Source organism: Elephantulus edwardii, unplaced genomic scaffold (genome assembly GCF_000299155.1).
Source record: "Elephantulus edwardii isolate Elephantulus edwardi_28Jun2011 unplaced genomic scaffold, EleEdw1.0 scaffold00445, whole genome shotgun sequence".
Taxonomy (NCBI): domain Eukaryota; kingdom Metazoa; phylum Chordata; class Mammalia; order Macroscelidea; family Macroscelididae; genus Elephantulus; species Elephantulus edwardii.
In genome coordinates this window covers 573,933-580,648 of record NW_006400195.1, presented here as the reverse complement: position 1 = coordinate 580,648, position 6,716 = coordinate 573,933, and positions in this window count along the sequence as shown.

The following is a 6,716-nucleotide window of genomic DNA, read 5'->3' as shown; positions in this document are numbered from 1 at the left end:
GAGCTTCTGAATAATCCATGCCTCCAAGGAGCAGCCTGGTTTCACCCTCTCCAAGACTAATTTGTTTGTTCTCCTAGCAGTCCATTGTATATTCAATACTCTTCTCCAGCATCACAGCTTAAAGGCATCAATTCTCCTTCTATTAATTCTCCATCATCCCTAATCTTTGTCCAGCATTCTGATGCATAGCAAGTAATTGTGAAGACCATCGCCTGGATCAGGAGCATGTTAGTCTCCAGAGTGACATCGTTGCTCTTCAGTACTCTAGAGAGATCCCTCACAGTAGATTTTCCCAATGCAATTTGTCTTTTGATTTCCTGGCTGCTGGTGCAAAGAGTGTTGATTGTGGAGCTGAGAAAGCTGTGACTGTTAACAACCTCAAGCTCTTCTCCATCTACCATGGTGCTGCCAATTGGCCCAGTGGCGAGAATCTTTGTCTTCTTGATGTTGAGCTTCAATCCATATGGAAGACTACAGTCTTTGATCTTCTGTGGTAACACTTCAGGTCCTCCTCAGTGTCAACAAGCAGGGCTCTGTCATCTGTATAACATAGGTTGTTGATGAATCTTCTTCCAATTCTGATGCCACACTCCTCCTCATAGAGCTCAGCCTCCCAAATGTTCTGTTCTGCATACAGACTGAAAAGGTATGGAGATAGGACACATCCCTGGGGTACAGCCTTCCTCTGTTCTGACAACTGCCTCCTGGTCCAAGTATACATTTTGTATAAGCACAGTCACAGTCAAGTGTGAAATTCTTCTCAGAGTTAGCCATAGTTGGTTGTAGGAACTATAGTTAATGTTATAACAAAATATGTATGAATGGGTGTGTGGAAAACCAATTTGCTTTATAAACATTCACTCAACTTATAATTTTTAAAAAAGCTTCTAAGCAGCCAACTAATGGAAATCTAAGGTCTTGTTCTGATTAAAGCAAAGAAGAGTGAAGAAAAATCAGAGTATTAGTCCGAAAGACTAATAGACCATATGAAATTCAGTCTCCACAATCCTAAGATCAGAAATACTAGATGGTGCCTAGCTACCACTGCTGACTAAAAAGGATCAGAGTAAAAGTCCCTGACAGCATGAGAGAAAAGTGTGGAACAAAATTAAAAATTATTTATTAAAAAACAAACAGACCAGACTGGTTGGTCTGACAGAAACTGGTGAGACCCCAGAGACTATAGCACTAAGTAACTTTAAGCCTGGAATTGAAACTACCCTATGACTTAACTTTCAGTCAAACAGTAGACAAGCCTATATAGTGATGAATAACACCAGGGAATAACACACTCTTTCAAGTATCCGATCATAGAAGATTAAGATGGCAGTGTCTGTCCAGGGATAAAGCTCAGAAATCAGGAAGAGATAGGGAACAAGAGTGCCATTACTATGTAGGAATTATAATCAATGTCACGAATAATATGTACAAACTACTAAGTGGAAAATAAATTTAAGTTTTCACTCAAACCACAATAAAAAACTGGTGTTTTTTGGTTTAGGTTTGGGGTTTTTTGTTTTGTTTTGTTTTAAGAGCAGGAAAGATTTATAGTCACTCCCAACTAACCTAGTTAGGAAAAAGAGCTCCAATATGCACATACACAATAACCAAGCCATAAATTATAAATTAAGATCTTTTACCATTCAGCCTAAAATATACATATAAAAGGATAAAATTAATAGGGTTTCCCTCTCTGTTTGATATATAGTAAAATTTATCAGAATGCCTAGTTTTCATTTACATATAATTTTAAGGTTATTTCTCCTCATTTAAAGCTTTTCACCTGTTTCCAATGCAAGTAGAGGTTTTCTGGGATGCTGGATTAACCAAACATGCCCTCATTCTGATGTGAGACTGGCCCTGAGGTTAGAAAACTATATCCATTTAAATGTTATTCAATCTATTCCTTCCTCAAAAATTTTAACATAAAACTTCATATGACCCACCAATCCCAATCCTATATATTGTTGGTTTTGTATGCTCTAGAGTTAGAACTGACCCATAGCTGACCCTCCAGCAGGTTTTCAGAAACAGTAAATCACATAGGAGGAGACAGCCCATCTTTCTCCCATGGAACAGCTGGTGAATTTGAACTGCATGCCCTTGGCATAGCTTCTTATCACCAGAGCTCCCTATGTGTATGTGAGTGACTATTTTGTAAACCCAGAAGTAGAAACACAAACAGCACAGGTATCTGTGCACCAATGCTCACTGAAGCATGTTGCACAAGAGCCAAAATGTGGAAACAACTTCAATGTCCATGAACACATGAATGGTCAAAGTATGGTATATAAAAACACTATCAGGATGAAACTTGAAAACATCATGTTCAGTGAAAGACGGTAGTTTCATTAGGACAAAAAGTGTATGATTTTCTTTACATAAACTAATCAAGATATATATGTTGTTGTCAAGTGCCATCGAGTCGCAGACGACTCATAGCGACCCTATGAAGGAGAGTCCTCGACGCTTGGGTGCCTTTCCTCCTCTCTCCAGGTTCATAGGGTTTCCGGAGGCAGGCTGTTATGGAAGTGGATGCCACGCCTCCCTACAAGCTTGTTTTAATTGGGGAGCTCCACCCCACTCTCTGTCCGCACAGAAATAAAAAATTATTCGTGGTTACCAGGGTTAGAAAAGTGAACAAATGAGAGAGGTTTTGCTTATGGAGCACTGAGTTTACGTAATGGTGTTGAAATCACTTAGAAAAGGATAGTGAGAATAATTATATAACATGAAGACTGTAAGTAATACTACTGAATTATACATGAACAGCCTATTGAATTGGTGAATGTTTTAATGTGCATAACTTAAAGTTTTTTAAAAAGCTGATCTACCAGTTAAAAATATATCAAGACAGGTAAGTAGCCTTGCTTCCACCATTCTCTATCTAAGCTGGTTTAGAAATGTCACCAAAAGATAGAGGCAAATTCTAAACAGATCTAAAAGTACCTTGGCCTATGGCAAGTTGTATTTTCCCAAATATCTGAAAAATTTTTTATCTCACACAATCTTCCAGACTCTTGCCATTACTCAACAAGAAGCAGAATCTTCTTCCCTCCCTTTGAGCATGGACACAACTGTGTGATCACTTTAATAAACAGAATACAGCAGAAGTTACATTGGTTGACTTTGGAAGCTGGGTCACAAAAGTTGGTATTTTTTTCCTGACTTCTTTCACTCTTGAGACACTCACCTTTGGAAGCAACCACTGTTCTATGGAGAATTCTACACTAACCCACATGGAGAGACTAAATGGAGAAGAACTCAGATCTCCAGAAATCATAAGGTATGTGAATGAATGATAATTCAGAGGATCCTTATTATTGGTATGTGACATTAAGTTGATTCTTATTCTGACCTACACAACAGAAAAGAACCATCCCATTAGGTTTCCAAGGTTGCAATCTTTATGGGCACAGATCACCACGTCTTTTCTCTCAGGGAACTACTGTTGTTGTTGTATGCCATCGATCCAGAACTGATCCAGAGCTAACCCTCTGGTGGGATTTCAAAGGCAGTTAACTGCACAGGAGACTGTCCATCTCTTGTGGAGCAGCTGGTGAATTCAAATCACGTGCCTTTGGGATTATAGTGCAGCTTCTTGCCACATCAAGTTGGAACTGACCCATAACTGAGCCTCCAGCACATTTTCAGGGGCAATCACATTAGGATTAATCACATAGGAGGAGACTGCCCATCCTTCTCTCACAGAGCAGCTGGTGGATTTGAACCCTGTGCCTTCAGGATTGCAGCGCAGATTCTTACCACCAGGGAAATTAGTTTGGATAGTCAACCTTTAGGTTAGCATCAAGAGCACTGCACCACTAGAGCTTCTTGAAAGGATTCTAACTTTCCACATTTGAACCACCTCATCTGATACAGAGTATAGCAAAGCAGAAACTGAGCCTTGCTCAAACTACAGATTCATAAGTGAACTAAAAGTTGTCATTTTAACCCACAAATTTCTGAGTTTAATAGATGAGGACTGAATGTTGTTGTTGTTGTTGTTATGTGTCATCGAATCACTTGCGACTCATAGCGACCCTATGTACAACAGCCCTAAACTCTGCTCTGTCCTGTGCCAATCGCACTGTCTCTGACACTCCCATCCCGATTATCCCAGTCACTGAATCAGTCCACCTCATAAAGGGTCTTCCCCTCCTATGCTGTCCCTCCACCCTCCCAATCATGATGTCCCTCTCCAAGGACCTGTCCCTCCTTACAACATGTCCAAAGTATATAAGACTAAGCCCCAGAATCCTTGGCTCCAAGGAGCAGCCTGGTTTAACCCTCTCCAGGATGAATCTCTGTTTTCTTGGCAGTCCATGGTATATTCAATACTCTTCTCCAGCACCACAGCTGAAAGGCATCAATTCTCCTTCTATCCTCCCTAGTCATTGTCCAACTCTCTGATGTATAACAAGTGATTGCAAGGACCATAGCCTGTATCAGATGCACCTGTGTTTCCAGAGAGACACTGTTGCTCTTGAGTACTTTAGAGAGGTCCCTAACAGCAGACTTTCCCATCGCAATACGTTTTTTTTATTTCCTGGCTGCTAGTGCCAAGAGTGTTGACTGTGGAGCCAAGCAGACTAAAGTTGTTAACAATCTCAATCTCTTCGCCATCCATCCTGATGCTGCCAATTGGTCCAGGGGTGAGAATCTTTGCTTTCTTGATATTGAGCCTCAATCCATACTGAAGGTTGCAGTCCTTGACCCTCTACAACAAGTGCATCAGGTCCTCCTCAGTTTCAGCAAGCAGGGTTGTGTCAGCTGCATAACACAGATTGTTAATAGATCTACCACCAATCCTGACGCCACACTTCTCCTCATAGAGCCCTGCCTCTCGGATAATCTGTTCTGCATACAGGTTGAAAAGGTATGGAGATAGGGCACATCCCTAGCATACACTTGAATATACCAAATAAAACGAGAAAAAAAAATTCACCTAAAACACAATGAACTAAAGTACAACCACTATGGAAGGCGGTCTGACGCTTTCTCAGAAAATTAGAAATATTATGTTCTATCAAGTCGCATGCAAACTACAGTTACCCTATGTACAGCAGCTCTGAAGCCTGCCCTGTCCTAAGCCAGCCTCATTAATTCTGACACACCATCCCCCATTACCCCAGTCACTGTATCAATCCTTCTCATTTAGAGTCTTACTTTCCTACACTGTTCCTCCACTCTTCCAAGTATGATGCCCTTCTTCAAGGATCTGTCTCTTCTGGCCATATGGCCAAAGTATGAGAGATAGAGCTTCAAAATCCTAGCCTCCAGGGAGAAACTTGGTTTCACCATCTTTAAGACATACCTGTTTGTTTTCTTGGCAGCTCATGGTATGTTCAAGGCTCTTTTCCAGCACCACAATTCTAAGATATCGATTCTTCTTCTGTCATCCTTAGTCACTGTCCAGCTCTCTGATGAATATCAAATAATTGCAAAGACCATGGCCTGGATTAGGCACACAAGGACTGACATCATTGCTTTTTAGTACTCTGGGGAAGTCCTTAACAGCAGATTTTCCCAATACAATTGATCTTTTGATTTTCTGACTGCTGGTGCTAAGAGTGTTGATTGTGGAGCTGAGCAAGCTGTAATTGCTAGCAATCTCAATCTCTTCTCTATCTATCATGGTGCTGCCAATTGACCCAGAGGTGAGAATCTTTGTCTTCTTGATGTTGAACTTCAAGCCATATTGAAGACTACAGTCCTGGACCTTCTGCAGCAACTACTTCAGGGCCTCCTCAGTTTCAGCAAGCAAGGTTGTAGCATTTGCATAATGTATGTTGTTGATGAGTCTTGCTCCAATCCTGATGCCACATTCCTCCTCATAAAGCCCAGCCTCCCAAATGATCTGTTCTGCATAAAGATTGAAAGGGAGGAAAATGTGCAACAATGAATGAAGGGAAATCCAAGTTCTTTATAAACTTTCATTAAAATCTCAATTAAATAAAAAGAAAGAAAAGGTATGGAGACAGGGCACATTCTTGACACAATCCCTTCCTGATTTTGAACCATGAAGTGTTTCCCTGCTCTGTTCTGAGGACAGCTTCCTGGTCCAAGTATAAGTTTCACATAAGCACAATCAAGTGTTCTGGGATTCCCATTTTCTTCAAGGTTAGCTACAACTGGTTGTGATCCACACAGTCAAATGTCTTTGCATAGTCAATGAAACACAGTTAGACATTCTTCTGGTACTCTCTGCTTTCTGCTAAGATCCATCTGACGTGGCCATAATGTCTCTAATGCCATGACCTCTTCGAAACCCAGCTTGTATTTCTGTCAAAGTACTTTTCCAATTGTTTCTGGATAATCTTCAGCATGATATTGCTAGTGTGTGATATTAGTGATACTGTTCTATAATTTCCACAGTTTGTCTGGTCAACATTTTTTGGAATGGGAATAAATACAGATATCTTCTAGTCAGTTTGCCATAGAGATGTCATTTGACCCAGCAATTGCACTAATGGGAATTATACCCTAAAGAAACCAAAACTTCCACCCAAACAGATACATTCACACCCATATTTATCACAGCATTGTTCACAATAGCAAAGAGATAGAAGAAACCCAAGTGCCCATCAACAAATGAATGTATAGAGAAGCTGTGGTATATTCACACACTGGAATACTATGCAGCACTGAAAACAAGGTACTCATAAAATAGTACACAACATGAGTGACCCTGAAGGACATTATGCTGAGTGAAA